Here is a 22,051-nt window from a genome sequence, read left to right as displayed (position 1 = left end):
TAGTCTGTCAGATCTCATCAGGAGTGGCTGCATTGTCTTTCTCTATGGCCTGGTGAGGCTGCCCCCCCTCAGGGAGAGGTGATCAAAGAGTAGGCCAATCAGTTTATGTCAGAGGCAGTCCCTGTTCCCATTACTAGGAACCCACTTGGACACTGAACTGCCCTAGGCTACTTCTGTGTAGGGGTTCTAGGTTATTTCCATGCATGGTACTTGGTTGGAGTATGGGTTATATGATTTTTAATATCTAGTTTCTTGTAATCTTTATATATTTTTGGATATTAGTCTTCCATCAGATGTGGAATTGGTATAAATGCTTTTCTATTCTGCAAACTGCAGTTTTATCCTGTTGTCAGTGTCCTTTTTCTTACAAAAACTTTTCATTTTCATGAGGTACCATTTATTAATTGTTGACCGTAGTGTCTATACTATTGGTATTCTGTTCAGACTGTTATCTCTGGAGCCAAGGAGATGAAATTCAAGCCTTTTGCATTCAAGGTTATTCTTCATTTCTCTTCTATCAGGTTCAGTGTATCTGGCTTATGTTAAGGTCTTTGATCCACTTAGACTTAAGTACTGTGCAGTGTGATAAATCTATTTGCATTCTTCTACATGCAGACACCCAGTTTGAACAGTGCCATTTTTTAAAGATGCTGTCTTTTTTTCCAGTATGCATTTTTATCTTCTTTATCAATCAGGTGTCCTTATATGTGTGGGTTTATGTCTGGGACTTCAGTTTGATTTTATTGATAAACAGGCCTGTTTTTATTCCAATACCAGGCAGTTTTTATTGCTACAACTTTATAGTACAACTTTAATTTGGGACTCATGAGACCACAGAGTTCTTTTATTGTTCAAAAGTGTTTTGGCTACCCCAAGTTTTGTTGTTGTTGTTGTTGTTTTTCCATATGAAGTGGAAAATAGTCCTTTCAAGGTTTTTAAAGAATTGTTTTGAAATTTATTGAATCTGCAAATTGCTTTTGCAGGATTGCCATTTTTACTGTGTATCCTATGGATGCATGGGGAGGGGAGATCTTTTCCTTTTTCTGGTGTTTTCTTCAGTTTCTTTCTTCAAAGACTTGATGTTTTTACCATACAAGTCTTTTACTTTCTTGATAAGAGTTATCAATATATTTTCTATTATTGAGGTAATTGTGAAGAATGTGGACTCAATTCCTTGGACACTCACATGCCATAGCAGAAAAAAAAATCAAAAATAAACAAGACAACTATATCCTATCCCTGAGATTTCAACCACATGATTGTGTCAATTTATTTTGATTCAGAAGAGTAAAGTTTTGTATATTCCTAACAAACATGAACTTTATGGCTAGAAGAAATAAGATATGCATTATGATATTTGGCTCTCTGCATCTCTATTATGAGCACTGTGAACCTAATAGGCATTTGCTTCCTTCTGACTGTGAATAACCAAGCACAACTCACGGATATCTGCAGGGCTTTGTACCTTCTATTTTATAGTGTGTTTATCTGGCCAGTCAGTAATTTTGACAAGAACAGTTTTCCTTTTCCATAAAGCATCATCTGGGAATAACTGAAAATGGAACAGAGATTTAAAGTAAGGTTGTTCAGGAGTTCATACCTCTGGGGTGCATGTAAGAAACACCTACAATTGGACAGATTCCATGCCAAGCCAGAGAGGCTAGCTTTATAGTTAATGTTGCGTTTTGATTTATTGATTGATTGTTTGGTTGGTTGATTTTCTTGTTTGTTTGTTTATGTAATATTTAGAAACTGACTGAGAGATTGTGGAGAAGGCGCAACAACTGAAGTGGGTGCAGAAGGAAAAGGGAAAATTCTAGAAGTATAAAACCTGAATGAAGGAGAATCCAATCATATTGCATCAAGTGCTGCTATATGGGCTACTAATAGAACAGAAAATTAAGTAATAAAATATGGTTAACGACTCTAATGGGGTCATTGTAACATTATACCATTTGTGCAAGTTCACAAGACAAAAGTGGGAAGATAAGAAAAAAAACCTCTTTGGCAAAGTTTTCAGGGAGGTTTGTCAACAAAGCAGAGAACAGAGGCCTGGAGGGACTGATGACAGTGTGGGGTTACATGATATTTTCCCCCAGATGAGAAAAATAGCTATTTTATTGCAGATTTGAAATGATTCTGGAGGCATAGTAAAAATTTGTTCACAAAACCAAAAACAACAACAGCTATAAAAACCTCGTTCCTGTCCAAAATAGTTTGACCAATAACTGAAGCAGAGGCTGTGACTAGGGGAAGGACCAGACCCAGTTGCTGCATGATAAGGTCTGGATTGATAGCTTACCCCGCAATACAACACTGGGAAACTGAGGAAGGAGGACTGCAAGCTCAAAACCAGCCTGAGTACAGAAAGACACCTGCCTTAAAGGAAAAAGAAGTGGAGTGGCGAGAGTGCTCAGCATTGATGAGAATTTGTTGCTCTTGCAGAAGAGCCAAGTTCAACTCCCTGCACCCACATGGAGCCTCAAAATCATTTACAGGGACTCCAGCATCACCTTTTCCCCTAACTGGAGACAGGCAAACATGTGCAACACTCATGCAGATAAAATAAGCAAATCTCATGACAAAGGCTAAAGGAAAATGATAAAGTTACATTTCTTGGGGTAGACAGAAAACATAGATCCCAAATGGTAGCCACAGAGAAGTGAGTTTGTAGAAAAGGTAATTCTCAGTCAAATATTTAAAAAGTCCACAAAATAAAATAGGATCCCACAATCAAAAAGCATATTCTTCATCCAGTATTTATTAAAAAATGGTGAATTTGGGATATTGTCCTAAACTTACTTCACTAGAACCTGTAATCCTAATAGGTTTATGTGAAGGTTCAAGTGTGAAAACACTAATCCTGGGGTCAAAAGTGGGAAAGTTAAAAGACTAGGGAAAGCAGTCATTAAGTGATTTCACGGAGACCCACCGAGGATAATGACTGTGAAGGTTTGTGCAGAAAAAGCACTGCTTTTACCAGAGTTGAAAATTTCAAAAGAGGTTAGCTGACAAGGGGCAATTTGTCATGGAAGGTAGCTTAGTCATAGAATCCTTGCTAAGCATGTGTAAAAATTTGAGTGGCTCCTTCTACTGCCAGAATGAATGAATGAATGAATGAATGAATGAATGAATGACAAGGAGCCTTCCTGGGTGCTTTCCTCTTCCAAGCATCTAGGGGTCTTTGTTGACAGGGAGGACTACAGAGGTGGGAAGGTATTGTCGGGAGCCGTGACTCAGCGGCCTGCTTTGATATTTAAATCTCGACAGAGAGATGGCTTTTGGAGGCCTTTTACTAATGGCAGAGGAGAACTTGCAAGTCCATCTCCTTTTGTTTGTGACAACAGGTGGGATAGCTTGTGAGGGTTACACCTCTTCCTCAGGCTCCTCGTGCAAATTAACCTATTGTTCTGAGATGTTTTACTGGCTAAAGTAACTCCTCAAAGAATAAAGTGGTCAGAAGGCTGGAGGCAGAGGAGGCAGGCAGAGTCTTGAGACTGGCTGCTGGCACTGCTTGTTGCAGCAGTCTGCCTTTTGCTATGACTGTCGAGTCTGGACCTTTAAAAAGTTTCCTGTGTGCTGTGTGTTTATTTTATTAATTTTAATCCTCACACCCAACTCAAGAACCGTTCGACTCTGCCCGGCTGGCCCCAGCAAGGTATAGGCAGCAGGAGGGAGGGAGTCAGGCTCAATGGTCAAGGGAATCTTGAAGCTCTGTAACTAGCAATTAGGCCCCTTCAGTGGAGCCGACTTACTTCCAGTGAAGTACTTCTTTATATATACAGGTTTCACAGGACAAATACCGATTAGTAATCATCCAGTGGGACAAAGTATATGCCTGCTTTCTCATTACATCATGTCCAGGGTTACAAGTTTAGTTAAAAATTAGAAAATACAAGCAGACCAGATTTTATTATTAGCCCAATAACTCCAAATTAGAGAAACTAAAAATTGTCTTCTCTAAAGCAAACACATTTATTATATGACAGTCTGCTTTTAACCTGAACAATGTTTGTAGTTTCAGAGCATTTGAGACAAACAGAAAATATTAGAATTAGATTTTTTTATGAAAAATACTAATACCGGTTCTAAGATGGCGGCGAACAGAGCACACCGTTTTGGAGAGGCAGAGGACATGAATCTCTGAAACTGGGGAGCAGAGAGACAATTGAAACTAAAATTTGGACTTTTGGGCTTTCTAAAGGAGAGGGGACACCACAGAAGCGTGGAATGCTTGTAGATTTAGATCAGGTGCGGACTTCTCTGGGAACGAAGTGGGCTGCTTCCCTTGTCCGGGCCTTCTGTTCGGGGGAAACCTGCACATAGCACCAGGTAGCTGAGTGCAAGGCTCACAGCCTGGGGACTAAGACAGCAGAGACAAGGGGCTCCAGGCCCCTTAGTGCAGCGGACAGCTGTAACCACCTGCTGAGCAACACCCTTCAGACACACATATGAGGAGCCCATGCAATTGGCCCCACCTAGGGCTCTCTTGCTAAGCTCTGGACCTGAGAACCGTCCCTTCCCTCTCCACCCCATGGGACACGATCCAGCCACAAGAACTGCAGCGGAGCTCATGTCCCTCTGGAAATCCCCCGTCCCCCCAGAGCACACACACCTCTGGAAACCCTACCATACTGGAGGAACACACACACCTCCCGAAACCCCGCCATACCTGAGGAATGCACAGACCTCTGGAAACCCCGCCACACCGGAAAGCACCTACTGCCAGAACCAGAGCGCAGGCCCAACCACAGAGTGCCAACCACAGAGACTCAGTTCCACAATACAATCCTTCCTGTATCCCAAACCCGCAAAGCTCAGTGCCTGGGGACCAAGACAGCAGAGGCAGGGCTTCAGGCTCCTCAGCTGTGCTGGAGAGCTGTAATGGCCTGCTGAATGCCAACCCTCAGAGCACACATCTGAGGAGTCCATGCCCTGCCTAGTGCCCTCTTGCCAAGCTCTGGACCATCAGAGCACACCCCCCCCCACCCTCTACCACCAGGCCCGGCCAGAGTGCATGCACCACCGGAAACCCCACCCCGCCAGAGCGCACACCTAGAGAGCAAGACACAGAGACTCAGATCTGCAGTACAATCCTTCCCAGTTCCCAAGTCTGCAAGTGGCAGCACTGACTACACAGGGCTGCCCAGCCAGTGATCGTATGGGCCATCCAACCCCTCAGTGGCAGAAAACCAGCTGGATAGACACCAAAGTCCCGCAGACCTGCAAAAACAATACGCGCTTGAAATCTTCAACATCGCTTGCAATCCCTTAAGCGCCTGCAACACCTTCAGTACCTGTAAGGCACCCCTCTCACACACTGAAGGCCTCTTCATTCTCCAACACCTGTCCCTTAGGACACACCAACAAGCACATGCTCAATCACATGCTAACCCGCATTTGTCCTTGTGTGTCTGTGAACTTTCCTCCTACAGGTATAGCTGAATCACCAACCCACACACTGAAACCACGGGACCTCCATTTTCCTGAACAATTCTCCAGACACCAGAGAAAGACCAGTCTGATCTGCAGAATCCAGGAACACACAGTGAATACTATGGATAACCAAATGGCCAGGGGTCAGTGTAAGAACACAAACAACATAAATCAAGATATCATGGCTTCACCAGCAACCCCCAAAATTAATGGATACTCCAACTCATCAGAAACACAAGAAAATGATTTTAAAGCTATGATTATCCAGTTTTTTGAGGCACACAAAGAGGAAACCAACAAATCGCTCAGAGAAATAGCCATACATATTCAAACAGTTAAAGAGGAAACAAAGAAATCTCTCAAAGATTTGGCCTCCCAAATGGAAACAAAGTAAAATGAAATGAACGAAGCTCGTAAAGAAACACGGGCAAGTATAGCCAAACAAATGGAGGGAGAAGTAGTGGCATTAAGAGAGGAAACAAACAAAAAAATAGAGAGCATCTTAGAGACGCAGGAATCCACATTCAAACAGATGAAGGAAATGTTGCAAGGCATGAAAATAGAATTAGAATCAATAAAGAAAACACAAATTGAGAAACCTCTAGAACTGGAAAACTTAGAGAAAAGAGAAGGAACCACAAAGGTAACCATTACTAACAGAATACAAGAGATAGAAGACAAAATCTCAGGTGCTGAAGATACACTCACAGAAATTGATACTTTTCTCAAAGAAAAAGTAAAATCAGAACCTAACACAAAACATCCAAGAAATCAAGGATGCCATGCATAGGGAAAATCAAATAATAATAGGAATTGACGAAGAAGAGGATTCCAGGCTCCAAGGTCCAGAAAATATTTTCAAGAAAAGCATAGAAGAAAATTTTCCGAATCAAAAGAAAGAGATGTCTACAAACATACGAGAGACCTACAGAACAACAAATAGACTAGACCAGAAAAGAAACTCCTCATGCCACACCATAGCCAAAACGCTTAATCTACAGAACAAAGAAAAGATACTAAAAGCAGCAAGGTAAAAAGGCCAAGTAACATATAAAGGTAGACCTATCAGAATCACACCGGACTTCTCATCAGAAACTATAAAAGCCAGAATGGCCTGTGGAGATATCATGCAGGAGCTAAGGGACCACAGATGCAAACCTAGAGTACTCTACCCAGCAAAGCTTTCAATCAACATAGATGGAGAAAACAATATATTCCACGACAAAACTAAATTTAAGCAAGATTTGCACAGCAACCCAGCCCTACAGAAGATACTAGAAGGAAAATTTCAATCCAACAAAAACAACTAGACCCAAGAAAACATATGTCATAGATAATTTCCCCCCCAAAAAAAAAATCAAAAGAGAACAAGGAATGCATCACAGTAACACCACCAACTACACAATAATAGGAAATAACATTCAATGGTCATTATTATCTATCAACATCAATGGACTCAACTCTCCAATAAAAAGACACAGACTAACGGAATGGGTGCAGAAACAGTATCCAATATTCTCCTGCATCCAAGAAACGTACCTATGGAACAAAGATAAATACTACCTCAGAGTAAAAGGCTGCAGAACTGTTTTTCAAGCAAAGGGACCCAAAAAACAAGCAGGAGTGGCTATCCTAATATCTAATAAAATAAACTTTCTACCAGAATTAATCAAAACAGACAAGAAGAGACACTACATTCTCATCAAAGGAAAAATCCATCAAGAAGACATCAAAATTCTGAACATCTATGCCCCAAATACAAGAGCACCTACATTCATAAATGAAGCATTATTAAAGCTTAAATCACACATCAACCCCTACACCTTAATAGTGGGAGACTTCAACACCCCACTTTCACCAAGGGACAGATCATCTAGACAGAAAGCAAATAAGGAAATAAAGGCACTTACAGAGGTCCTAAATCAAATGGACCTAATAGATGACTACAGAACTTTCCACCCAAAAGTAAAAGAGTATACCTTCTTTTCAGCACCTCATGGAATCTTCTCCAAAATAGACCATATAGTTTATCACAAAGTAAGCCTCAACATATACAAGAAGATTGAAATGACCCCCTGTATTCTATCTGACCACCATGGACTAAAGCTGGACATCAAAAAAAAAAAAAAAAAAAAAGGGGGGGGGAATTAGAATAAAGCCTACAAGCACATGGAGACTAAACAACTTTCTACTCAATGATAGCTGGGATAAGGAAGAAATAAAGAAAGAAATTAAAGACTTCCTAGAATTCAATGAACATGAAGGTACAACATACCCTAATTTGTGGGACACAATGAAAGCAGTACTTAGAGGAAAACTCATAGCACTAAGTGTCTTTAAGAAGAAATTTGTAACATCTCATACAAACAACTTAATGGGCCAATTGAAAGCCCTAGAAACAAAAAAGAAGCAGAAACACCCAAGAGGAGCAGACTTCTGGAAATAATCAAACTCAGGGCTGAAATCAACCAGAAACAAATAAAAGTATTCAAAGAATCAATGAAACCAAGAGCTGGTTCTTTGAGAAAATTAACACAATAGACAAATCCTTAGGCAAACTAACTAAAAGGCAAAGAGAAACTATCCAAATCAGCAAAATCAGAAATGAAAAGGAGGACATAACTACAGACACTGAGGAAATCCAAACAATCATTAGGTCGTACTACAAAAGCCTATATGCCACAAAATTTGAAAATCTAAAAGAAATGGATAATTTTCTTGATAGATTCCATCTACCAAAATTAAGTCAAGATCAGGTAGAAAGATTGAACAGCCCTATATCCCCCAAGGAAATTGAAGCAGTCATCAACAGTCTCACATCCAAGAAAAGCCCAGGGCCAGATGGTTTCAGTGGAGAATTCTACCAGACCTTCAAAGATGTGCTAACTCCAATATTCTTGAAATTATTCCACAAAATAGAAACAGAAGGAGCATTACCAAACTCATTCTATGAAGCAACAGTCACCTTAATACCTAAACCACACAAAGATCCAACAAAAAAAGAGAACTTCAGACCCATCTATCTTATGAACATTGATGTAAAGATACTCAATAAAATACTTGCAAACAAAATCCAAGAACACATCATAGATATCATCCACCATAACCAAGTAGACTTCATCTCAGGCATGCAAAGGTGTTTCAACATACAGAAATCCATCAATGTAATCCACCATATAAACAAACTGAAGGAAAAAAACCACATGGTGATCTTCCTACATGCTGAAAAAGCATTTGACAAAATCCAACACCCATTCATGTTTAAAGTATTGGAGAGATCAGGGATACAAGCACATACATAAACATAGTAAAGGCAATATACAGCAAACCTATAGCCAACATCAAACTCAATGGAGAGAAACTTAAATCAATCCCACTGAAATCAGGGGCAAGACAAAGCTGCCCACACTCTCCATACCTCTTCAACATAGTACTTGAAGTCCTAGCCAGAGCAATAAGACAACTGAAGGAGATCAAGGGGATACAAATCAGAAAGAAAGAGGTCAAAATGTCACTATTCGCAGATGATGTGATAGTATATATGAGCGACCCCAAAAATTCAACCAGAGAACTCCTCCAGCTGATAAACACCTTCAGCAAAGAGGCAGGATACAAAATCAACTCAAAAAAATCAGAAGCCCTCCTGTATACCAAAGACAAAAGGGCCAAGAAAGAAGTAAGGGAAAGAACACCCTTCGCAATAGCCACTAACCTCAGAAAGTACCTTGGGGTGACACTAACCAAGCAAGTGAAAGACCTGCTTGAAAAAAACTTCAAGTCTCTGAAGAAAGAAATTGAAGAAGATATCAGAAGATGGAAAGATCTCCCGTGCTCATGGATTGGTAGGATAAACATTGTGAAAATGGCCATCCTGCCAAAAGCAATCTACAGATTCAATGCAATTCCCATCAAAATACCAACTCCATTCTTTACGGACCTTGAAAAAAAGATTCTCAGCTTCATATGGAGAAACAAAAAACCCAGAATCTCCAAAACAATCCTGTACAACAACAGATCATCTGGAGGTATCTCCATCCCGATCTCAAGCTGTACTACAGAGCAAGAGTAATAAAAACTGCATGGTATTGGCATAGAAACAGAAAGGTGAATCAATGGAACTGAATAGAAGACCCAGAAAGGAACCCACACACCTATGAATACTTGATTTTTGACAAAGCAGCCAAATCCATTCAATGGAAAAAAGACAGCATCTTCAACAAATGGTGCTGGTCCAACAGGATGTCTACATGCAGAAAAATGAAAATAGATCCATATTTATCACCCTGCACAAAGCTAAAGTCCAAGTGGATCAAAGACCTCAACAGTAAAACAGACACTCTAAATTGGTTAGAAAAAAAAGTGAGGAAGACCCTAGAACTTATTGGCACAGAAGACAACTTCCTGAACAGAACACCAACAGCACAGGCTCTAAGAGCAACAATCAATAAATGGATTCTCATGAAACTGTGAAATCTTCTGTGAAGCAAAGGACATCATCATCAAAACAAAGTGAATGCCTACAGATTGGGAAAGAATCTTCCACAACCCTTTTTCTGACGGAGGGCTAAGATCCAGTATATATAAAGAACTAAAGAAGTTGAAAAGCAACAAACCAAGTAATCCAATTAAAAAATGTGGAACAAAGCTAAACAGAGAATTCTCAAGAGAGGAATATCAAATGGCAGAGAAACACTTAAAGAAATGCTAAACGTCATTAGCCATTAGGGAAATGCAAATCAAAACGACCCTGAGATTTCACCTTACACCCATCAGAATGGCCAAGATTAAAAACTCAAGTGACAACACATGCTGTAGAGGTTGTGGAGAAAGGGGAACCTTCTTTCATTGCTGGTGGGAATGTAAACAGGTACAACCACTTTGGAAGTCAATCTGGCACTTACTCAGACAATTAGGAATAACACTTCCTCAAGACCCAGCTATACCACTCCTAGGTATATACCCAAAATTTGCTCAAGTACACAAAAAGGACATTTGCTCAACCATGTTTGTAGCAGCTTTATTTGTAATAGCCAGAACCTGGAAACAACCCAGATGTCCATCAACAGAGGAATGGATACAGAAATTGTGGTATTTTTACACAATGGAATACTACTCAGCAATCAAAAACAAGGAAATCATGAAATTTGCAGAGAAATGGTGGGATCTAGAAAAGATCATTCTGAGTGAATTATCCCAGAAGGAGAAAGACAAACATGGTATATACTCGCTTATATAGACCTACAAGATATAATAAACATGATGAAGTCTATACACCTAAAGGAGATAAACAAGAAAGCAGAAAGAAAGGTAAGATGATCAAACTTAGAAAGACAAATGAGATGTGCATTGGACATATGACAGGAATCTACCACAGAAGGTGTCTGAAAGGCCCTACCAACCAGCGTTTCAAAACAAATACTAAGACTCATAACCAAACCTTCGGCAGAAGGGGAGTTAGTATGACAGGGAAAGGATAGGAGCCCCACAAGGACCAAATATATCTGGGCACAGGGTTTTTTTCTGAAACTGTTTCTCCAACCAAGGACCATGTATGGATGTTACCTAGAACCTTTACTCGGATGAAGCTTGTGGTACCTCAATAACCAATTGGTTTCCCATAGTAGGGGGAACAGGGACTGTCTCTGACAGGAACTCAATGGCAGGCTCTTTTACTCCCCACCCCCCAAGGGAGGAGCAGTTCTGCTAGGCCACAGAGGAGGATTTCGCAGCCATCCCTGAAGATACCCGATAAAACAGGGTCAGATGAAAGGGGAGGAGATCCTCCCCAGTCCATGGACTTAAAAAAGGGCAGGGAGAAGCTGAGGGAGGGAGGGTTGGATTGGGAGGGAATGGGGGAGCAGAATGCAGCTGGGATGCAGAGTTGATAAAATGTAAATAATAATAACAAACAATAAAAAAAATCAGGGAAACAACACCATTCACAATAGCCACTTATACCATAAAATACCTTGGGGTGACTGTAACCAAGCAAGTGAAAGACCTGTTTGAAAAAACTTCAAGTCTCTGAAGAAAGAAATCGAAGAAGACATCAGAAGATGGAAAGATTTCCCATGCTCATGGCTTGGCAGGATTAACATAGTGAAAATGGCCATCTTACCAAAAGCAATCTACAGATTCAATGCAATTCCCATTAAAATACCAACACAATTCTTTACAGACTTTGAAAGAAAAATTCTCAACTTCATATGGAGAAACAAAAAAACCAGAATTTCTAAAACAATCCTGTACAACAACCGATCATTTGGAGGTATCTCCATCCCTGATCTTAAGCTGTACTCCAGAGCAATAGTAGTATAAACCTGCATGGTACTGGCATAGAAACAGAAAGGTGGATCAATGGAACTGAATAGAAATTCACCCCCAATTGGTTCTAGTTTCTGAAAACCATAAACTACCAACTACAACACTTATAAGCAACAGAACTTAGTGGGCTGTCAAAGAAAGATCACATTGACAAAAAGATGTTATAAAAATTATTACAATTTTGAAGCCATTACAATTGAGGAGACAGATTGAACTCTGTTGAAGTAAGAGGTAAAACAGCTTCCAACACTTTGAGTGTCCATGAGAGACAACTGGAGGTGCGGGGTGGGGGTTAAGGGTTGTCATCTGAATGCAACCTAGATGGTGCTCCTGTGTTCTTACAGAGATTGGATATGGGGATGAAGTCTTAGTTATAACACTCCTGAGGAGAAGCTTCAGATCCTTGAGAAAGGGATTCCTTGATACTGGCAGGATGTTGGGTAAAATCTATAAATCAGAAAAGCAAAGAAAAATATAAAATCTCAGGTTTTCTAAAAAAACAAAACAGCCAAGAATGTTGATAAAAAGGAACCACTTTTTTAAGCAGAGGCAACAAGTGCTTGATCTGTAGATAAACTTCTGTGTAAAACTTTCTAGACATTTGTATGCCTTCTGATAGAAAGCAGGATCACTGAACATCTTCTATATCATTGGCCTGCAAGTAAATTTCCTGAAGATTAATGTTGGGTTTTACCAAACAAGCTGAGTGTCATAATGAGAAGCCAGTGCTTGGCATGTGGTTCCTATTAGCCTTCTTGAGAACAAGACTGTTGGTGCTGTTGTCTCACAGACTGACCCATAGCCCCAAAAGTCTCTTTACCTTCACACGTGCTGCAAAGAGCTGACAAAAGAACAAACAAAACAAGTTCCCACAGAGGCTTGTTCTTGCTTGTCCCTAATAGCTACACAGTTTTTCAGTTCCCTTTTGGAGTTTATTGGAACACTCTCTATGGAAGAATTTGTTTTGTGACCCTTCCCCCCCACTTTTTTAAAATTTTCTCCTTGAACTAATTTTCTTTCCTGGACTCAAAGATTTTATTAATGCCTTACTATGTTACTGCAAATGAGTTGTCCTCAGTACAGTTCAATGGCCAAAATATTGCCACACTAAATTTTCAAATTCTCCCAAATGATAACATCCGCCACTGTACAAACAAATGATCCCCAAATGTCTTATATCTAGATTTTCTCTGTTTAAACTCCCAGCAAAATACAAATACAACAAAACTTTTATGCAAACATTCTTTATCTCAGGATTTGTGGAACTGCTGGTTATGTGTAAAGAATATGTAAAGTCTGTAACAAAAATTTAGCTTAGAATTTATAACAAAAATTTGATAGTTAAAAACCCTACATATACTTTATTTTAATTTGCTACAACAATATATGCTGTGGGTACAGTGGCCCCCCGGTGAGGCCTGATGGAAGGGAAGGGAGGCTTCCATACCACCTTAATAGTCTAAGTGCCCATGTGTACCGCGTGACACTAAATAAAGGATCCTAGCAAAGTGGTAGAACCTCAGAATGTGGCTGGAACATAGAAATAGTTGCTTCCTTTGTCTTCACGAAAGTTCTGGGGTGCTGGCAGGCCTGGCACCTCCCCATAGTGTCAGTGGATAGTTAATCTTCCCCCTAAAAGTCAAATCCTTCAGGCAAGGGCATTTAAGTTCAGCCTAATGGCCCCAATACTGCTCAGAGTCATATAAAACATGCTAACTTTTTCACCATTTTTCTCTTCTCTTTTCCCTACCCCATATGAGAAAGAGCAGTTTGATCCCCAATAAACCTTTCTTTCTACAAATAGAGTGCTCCAGTTTGGTGGTGTCACAGTTCCCTCAGTTACATATAACAGTTTACGGTTTTTTTTTTTTTCAATAGTTTATGTATCATTTAACTGGATTCATTGTTATGTTGTGCAGGCAATTCAACTGGCCTGCCCTTAGGGACTTTTATGGTCCTAACAATGTTCTATGTCAGTACCTGCATCCTATGACATCATCTGGGCCAGGTGCTTCAGGTCTGCCACTTCCATTCTCTGCTTTTTTCTCTTGCTCTCTCTCTCTCTCTGTCACTCTGCTCTCATGGCCCATATAGACACTAACTCTCTTCTGCTTCCTCTCCCCTGAATAAACTCTTTCATGTAAGTTCTGTTGTGTGCATGTGGCATAAATACTAACACTTATTCAGTATTTTCATTGTTTTGCATTTACTGCAAGTATTATGTCTAATATTAATAAATTGTTAGGCCCAGCAAGAGCCTAAATATAAGAAGGTATGAAGAGAACTCAGGAAACTAATCATCCATCGATGCAAAAACGCAAGAGACTCTATTTGTCCATTGCGCAATGGGGTCACCCCTGCTGGTCAGCTAGGAGTGGCACTGGGAGACAAAGAGCTTAGGTTTTTAAAAGACACAAGGCAGGAATCTCCTGGGGTTGACTTCTTGGCAATTTAGGATTGGATGAAGTGTCTAACTTTTAAAATAATTGGTTAGTTCTGGTCACCCTTAGGTCCAGTCAGCCCTGTCATAAATATCTGATCTTCAAGTCAGTTTGGAATTTCCTGCCATCCACAGTTAAATGCAGGAGGGTGATTAACTCATCCCATGTCTGTTCTGAGGAGTGGGGGTTACAGGCTTTGGATCAAAGGTCAGGAGAAGGATTGGGGCCATTTGGCCCAGTTTCCAAACAAAGCCCATCTCACCGGCGCCAGCTGGTGATTTTTTTCTCCATTTAGTAGAGATCTCTGCTTGTTCTCTTCCTTATCTCTGCCCTCACAGATGGCTAATGTCAGGAACTTTTACATTCCTCCGTTCTCTGGAGAAGCACTAAGAGGCTTTAATTAACATGGGCCTAAAACTTGCAAATATAAGTTATAAGGCAATTAAAAGAAACATAGGTTACAAAGTTAGTCTGATTCTTTCAAAATAAGCTGAATATTCAAAAATCTGCAAATGTATTCATTAATGGGACCTAGTATATTATTCTACTAGAATAATATCTTTTGGCAGAGTAGCACAATTTTTTTTTCTGGAATACTATTTATATGTCTGAAAGCTTTTCAAAAATATAAGTTCAAAAATTCTTTATTATGTTTTGATCACACATTTTAAGGCATAAGTAATTCAAGACAAAATCCAAAATGAGTCTTAGATCACAATTTACCTGCAACTTCGTGAGCTCAGAAGCAATATCTAGTAACTGTCGTTAGTGACCAAGGAGACCATTCTCTGATCTGAGTTGGCTTGACCATTGCTTTTTCATGTACCCTTTTTGCAGTGTGGTCAATGTGCAAGCAATTTCTTGAACCAGAGAGTACTTTGCCCTGGTAGCCATGGAAACTAATTGAGCCAAACAGTTCAGTGGTATCTAGGTCTTTGGAATGGTAATGGACGTGGTAATACTCTATAGTAAAAGGAGGCATAGGCAGGTCACAAATCTACTCTTCTGGAATTCTAGCCATTTCTGCCTCCTGCCCTTCTGCCTCTCCTGCCAGTTGCAAGTGATTTGGGGAGATTATAGTGCACATATGACTTAGATAATTAATTGATAATGGGAATTCACGGGGCGTCTTTCACATGACCATCATCCATTGGTGATGTGAGACTTTGCAGTGAAACTCTGAGCTAATCCACAGTCCTATAAGTTATCCCAATAAATTTATCAGTTAGCTAAATTTAACTTTGCCAGGATCATTTCCTTGAAACTTTATTGGTACAATATCTGAAGCATATATACATTTGTTCATGTCACTCCAGAAAAGTTAATGTGACAATATTCAATCACCTATTCGGTGTGGTTCTATGTGCCCACGCTCTACCTTGGGGTGGAAACCGGTCTGCCTTTTGGCTATCAACAGTATAGCAGAGCAACAGGCCATAGCCAACACCTAAGAAATGACTTTTTTTTTTAGATCTAGATATACTGTCTGTCAGACATCTTACACTAAAAACAAAAATTGTTATAGAAATCAAAGTTATGAGTCTTGTAAATTATTTGTACATATTAAGTTTCTATACCTCGCAGTTGGGAGCAGAATGCATTTAGCAGTTTTAGGATTCTCTTATCTACATATTTTGTTGTTTGATTTGGATCTAGTTAAAATGTTATATTTTTTGCTTTTTTATTTTCAAGGATGTAATATAAAATAGTCTTTCCTATATTTTCAGAATACAAACATGCTTAAAATTTATTCAAATACCTTTGAATTTAGGGAATCTCATATTTTTCTTCTTTTACCTTCTTACTTTCTCTCTTGTTTCTTTACGTCTTTTCCCGTAATAGAACACAGATGGCAGATGTTTTGAGCTAAATGATGTACAAGAGTGACAGCTTCCATTTGTTATACGCTTAACTTGATGAGCTTCTCAAAATGCTTTTTAAAGTCTCATTAAAATTTAAAGTGTTTATTCAATATAGGTACTAGATCATATAATTTATTGTGCACACAAAGACACTAAGTGTCATAGACTTCGTACAGAAAGAGAAGAGCAAAGTGCATGAACAGGTATGAGTTGAAACTCAGGGAAGTTTTCTTACTCGCTGGTACATCACTGGTTCTCATTATAGCCAAGCCCTCGTGGCTTCAATTGTGTCTTAGAACACTGCGTCTGAGACCATTAATAGTTTCAGCACAAAATGCTGTGTGAGTAAACCCTCCAAACCTTGTTGTGATAACCTTGTTGTGCCTTTGTGGTAGGTTTTAGTCTGTGTGTACTACACAGTTGTGACAATTGTTTCACATATAATATCTTTAGGTGGCAATTTAAATGAAACCGGTTCAGGAAAATGTCTTAAAATGCAATAAAAATGAAAGGTATAACTATTCATTTAGCTTAAAATCCTCTTTAAAAAATACATTTCCAATCTTTTACATAATCTCAGAATATTCCATTTTCAATTTATCATTGTCTTTGCGTTAGACTGCTAAACCAGTATGCTGATCCTAATGCTACAGTGTAAAAGTGAGGAAAGGAAAATAAGTGAAAAGAGAATAATTGAATCCAAAAGGAATCTCTTTATGTACTGCTTAACTTCTATGATAAACTTAGCCATTTAAAATATCAACAGAAAAATATAACATTGCAATAATATGATGCATTTTATGTAATACTGCAAATCACTTCCATTATTTTTAAATTTATTTATTTTACATCCTGATCATAGCTTCCCTGCCCTACTCTTCTCCCAGTCCTCCCACCTTCTTACTCCCACCTCCCACCCTTCCCCCACTTTGGTGGGTGGAATCCATCAAGAACACCATCCATTTTATTTAAATTTTTGTATTTTGTGGTGTACAGGCTTTTGAATTAAGACTTAATGCTTCTTTGGATTTCCTCAGTGCCTGTTGTTATGTCCCCATTTTCATTTCTGATTTTATTAATTTGGATTCTGTCTCTTTGCCTTTTAGTTAGTTTGGCTAAGGGTTAGTCTATCTTGTTGATTTTTCTAAATGAACCAACTTTTGGTTTTGTTGATTCTTTGTATTGTTCTCTTTGTTTATAATTTATTGATTTCAACTCTGAGTTTATTTTGTTCCATCTATTACTCTTGAGTTTGTTTGCATCTTTTTGTTCTAGAACTTTCAGATATGCTGTTAAGTTGCTAGTATGAAATCTCTCCCATTTCTTTATGTAGGCTTTTAGTGCTATGAACTTTTCTCTTAGCACTGATTTCATTATGTCCCATAAGTTTGGGTATGTTGTGCCTTCATTTTCATTTAATTCTAGATATCTCTTGGGTCTATTTGACTCATAATGTCTGTTAGTTTCATTATTTCTGTGTTTAGTTTGTGTCTGGATAATCTGTCTATTGGTGATAGTTGGGTGTTGAAGTCTCCCACCATTAATGTGTAAGGTTCAATGTGTGATTTAAGCTTTAGCAATGTTTCTTTTATGAAGATAAGTTCCCCTTGGATTTGGAACATAGTTGTTCAGAATTGAGACATCATCTTGGTGAAGTTTTCCTTTGGTGACTACAAAGTGTCCTTCCCCATCTCTTTAGATTAATTTTTGTTGAAAGTCTATTTTATTAGATATTAGTATGGCTATTCCAGTTTCCTTCTTGGATCCATTTGTTTAGAATACCCTTTTCTATACATTTACTCTGAAGTAATATCCATCTCTGTTACTGAGGTATGTTTCTTGTATGCAACAGATGGATCCTATATTCATATCCATTCTATTAGCCTGTGTCTTTTTATTGGGAAATCGTGTCCATTGATGTTGAGAGATATTAATGACCAATGATTGTTGATTCCTGTTATGCTGTTATGTTGATAGTGGTAGTGTGTATTCGTGTGTGTGTGTGTGTGTGTGTGTGTGTATGTGCATGTATACACCTCTTCTTTTGATTTTGCCTCGTGAAGTTATTTATTTCCTGTATTTTACTGGGTGTAATTAATCTCCTTGGGTTGGAGTTTTCCTTCTAATATCTTCTGTAAGTCTGGATATGTACATAGGTATTATTTAGCTTTGGTTTTGTCATAGAATATCTTGTTTTTTTCATATGTGATGATTGAATGTTTTGTTGGGTATAATAGTCTTGAATGACATCTCTGATCTCTTAGTGTTTGTAAGACATTTGCCCACACCCTTCTGGCTTTTGGAGTCTCTGTTGAGAAGACAAGTATAATTTTGTTAGGTCTGCTTTTATATGTCACTTGGTCTTTTCCCTTGCAGTTTTTAATATTCGTTCTTTGTTCTATACATTTAGTGTTTTGATTACAATGTGGTGAGAAGATTTTCTTTTCTGATCCAAAGTATTTGTTGTAAGCTTCTTGTATGTTCATAGTCTTCTCTTTCTTTAGGTTGGGAAAATTTTCTTTTATGATTTTGTTGAAAATATTTTGGCCTTGGAGCTTGGAATCATTTCCTTCTTCTATTTCTATTATTCTTAGGTTTGGTCTTTTCATAATGTCCTATGTTTTGTATGAGGAACTTTTTGGATTTAACATGATGTATCAATTTTTGCTATTGTGTTTTCTATGCCTGAGACCTCTCTTCCATCTCGTGTATTCTGTTGGTAATGGTTGAGTCTGTAGTTTCCGTTCTCTTCCTTAGGTTTTCCATTTACAGGATTCCTTCAGTTTGTAGTTTCTTTATTGCTTCTATTTCCTTTTTCAGGTCTTGAACAGTTTTATTAATTTTCTTCCTCTGTTTAATTATACTTTTCTCTATTTCTTTGAGGGTTTGATTCATTTCCTCTTTAAAGGCCTTTATAATATTTATAAGATTGAATTAAAGTCATCTTCTTGTGTTTTGGCTGTGTTAGAATATGCAGGATGTTTTGTAGTAGCATAATTGGGCTCTGGTGGTGCTATATTGCCCTAGAGCTTGTTGATCATGTTCTTACACTGGCCATTAGCTGTCTGGCTACCTCTGGTGTTGGCTGGATATTCCTGGTGCTGACAGGACCCCTCCAGAAATCAGGCAGAGCCTTGGGCCTGACAATGGAGCTCAGGAAACAGAGCACAGCTTACTGTTGGTGGCTTTGACCCCAGAGGAAGCTTGCAAGCAGGAAATGGACAGGAAAGGTTCTAACCTGGATGTTCTTAGAGCCCAGAAGGCCTCCTTGGGAAGGTTTAAAGATGGAGCTCAGGGGATAGTGTATAGCCATTTTCTGACTGTGCCATGAGTACACCTTAATATTCATTCTTAGTTTAAAAATAAAAAGTTATTTCAGGGAGAGATAGAGCAGATTCTGCCTGGAAAGGTTTGTGTAGTAGCTAAAAATCCCAACCAAGATGAATATTATTAAGAAGACAAGTTGGGCCAAAAGGTCTCTATGAAACCAGAACCAAATTACATTTCAAGAGCTATCAGAAAGAAACTGTTGCTGAGCACATGCCAACATTAATACCAATCCAGGCACACACTATACTGTGCAGTCATAATGATGTCACTTTGAAATGGAAACATGGAGATAGGCTGGTAATGAAAATGGTTTACTTTTTTAAAGCCTAGTAGTCTAACATGCACTCAAAGCTTCATTAGCAAGAGGAAAGAAATCAAATAATGAGGCACCAGATAGAGATCAAAACCATGTACAGAGCAGGGAGAAAAAGGCATCACCACTCAGAGGCATCTCTCTAGGGGGCTTTTACACCAGAATGAATTATGCAGTTAATTGACACTCATGTATGATTATTATTTTCTATTTTAATCAAAGTAATACTCTGTGTGTTATTGAATCTGACCTTTGATGCCTTGGATTTAGGCAAACTAAAACAATGGAGAAAGAAAGGTCTTAGAGTTTCATAGAGTTTAAAAGAAGATCTTGCAACTCCTTTAAATAAGTTACTTTTTAACCTCTTTTAGTCTATATAGGAAACAACAACATGATTAAAAATATATTACAGTATGTAGACTGCTAACATAGAAAACATCAAGTGATACATTTTTATTAGATTTATTTCTTTGATAATTTTATGCAAGTGTATAACACATTCTGATTATTCTCAACCACAACTATCTCTCTTCTTTCTCTCACTCCTATCTACCTTTCCCCTTTTTATAAGGCTCTCCCAACCATCCTATCAATCTGCTTATCAACTACCCCACCCAAGGGGACCTGCAGAGACTGATGTACCAACCAAGGGCCATGCATGGAGAGTACCTAGAGCCCCTGCTCAGATGTAGACAAAGGCAGATCAGTCTTCATGTGGGTACCCTAGTAAGGGAAGCAGGAGCTTTCTCTAACAGCAACTTGGTTGCCTGTTCTTTGATCACTTCCCTGTAGTGAGGCAGCCTTACCAGCCCACAGAAGAAGAAGAACCAGGCAGGCCTGATAAGACTTGATAAGCTAGGGTTAAATGACAGGGGAGGAGGATTCTCTCTTTCACTGGACTAGAGAAAGGAAATGGGGGAAGAATGAGAGAGGGTGGGACCGGGAGCAGACAAGAGAGGAGGCTGCAATCAGGATATTCAATGAATAAATTATAAAAAATAAAAATTAAGAAAGTTGGATTATAAAGTTGATGAAAGAAATGATTGTAAAAGATAACTTTGTCGTGATTTATCAATGATGACTAAACTTATGACCAAGAGGAAGTTAAAACATGTCTGGGAACAAAAATTATATGATCTACATTTTGAAACCACATAAATCTTTCCCTGACTACTGAGTTATGTATGATAAAAGAAGCACTCTGACTGCCAGTCAGGCTACAAGATTTCTCTGACTTCTGTGCCTGACTCAATCTTTGCTCACCGACTCTGTACCTCCTGTGTGGGACACAATCATCATTAAGGCTGGCCCCCAGCAGCCAAAAGATCCCCAAAACTGTTTCTCTAATACCAAGTGGTCTGCCTTGGGATAATATACATACAGTAAGATTAAATGGACTGAGCATGTAACATGTTGTATTTATGTATTAAGGAATATATAGGGACATGTATAGTTAAATGTGTAATTATATGTGTAGTTATATGTTATATATAGTTATAGGTATAGGTATATGTATAGTTGTTATATGTATAGTTATATGTTATATGTATAGTTCTATGTGTATGTTTAGGTGTACATATACCTAAATGATGTATAGGATGTATATGATATATGTATAAATGTATATTAACATTCATATGAGATATACGTATGTATGAGGGTGCATATGTGTGTTTGTAACTACAATTAAAGAAAAAGATGCCATTAATTTGAGAGAAAACAGGATATGTATGGGAGTTACAAAGGGAGGAAAGAAAGTGAAAAAATAATTTAAGTATAATATATTAAAATAAAAATCTATTATTATTTGTTTTAATTGAAAATAGATCTCTGGGCACAGGGGTCTTTTCTGAGACTGATTCTCCAACTAGGATATATGTATGGATGTATCCTAGAACCCCTACTCTGATGTAGCCATGGCAGCTCAGTATCCAAGCCGGTATCCTACTAAGGGGAACAAGGACTGTCTCTGACATGAACTCGATGGCTAGCTCTTTGACTCTCCCCCCCCCCCCAAACCCCGAGGGAGGAACAGCCTTGCTAGGCCACAGAGGAGGACATTGCAGCCAGTCCTGATGAGACCTGATAAGCTAGGGTCAGATGGAAGGTGAGGAGGACCTCCTCTATCAGTGGAGTTAGAAAGAGGCAGGGAGGAGATGAGGTAGGGAGGGTGGGATTGGGAGGGAATGAAGGATGGCGCTACAGCTGGGATACAGAGTTAATAAACTGTAATTAATATAAAAAATAATAATGAAGAAAATAGATTTGTTTGTATAAGATATATCCTGATTATAGTTTTACTTCTCTCTATTCCTCCCAGTTATTCTATTCTTGTTGGCATAATA

The sequence above is a fragment of the Meriones unguiculatus genome, chromosome 21 (genome assembly GCF_030254825.1).
Source record: "Meriones unguiculatus strain TT.TT164.6M chromosome 21, Bangor_MerUng_6.1, whole genome shotgun sequence".
Taxonomy (NCBI): Eukaryota; Metazoa; Chordata; class Mammalia; order Rodentia; family Muridae; genus Meriones; species Meriones unguiculatus.
This window is presented reverse-complemented; position numbering follows the sequence as displayed.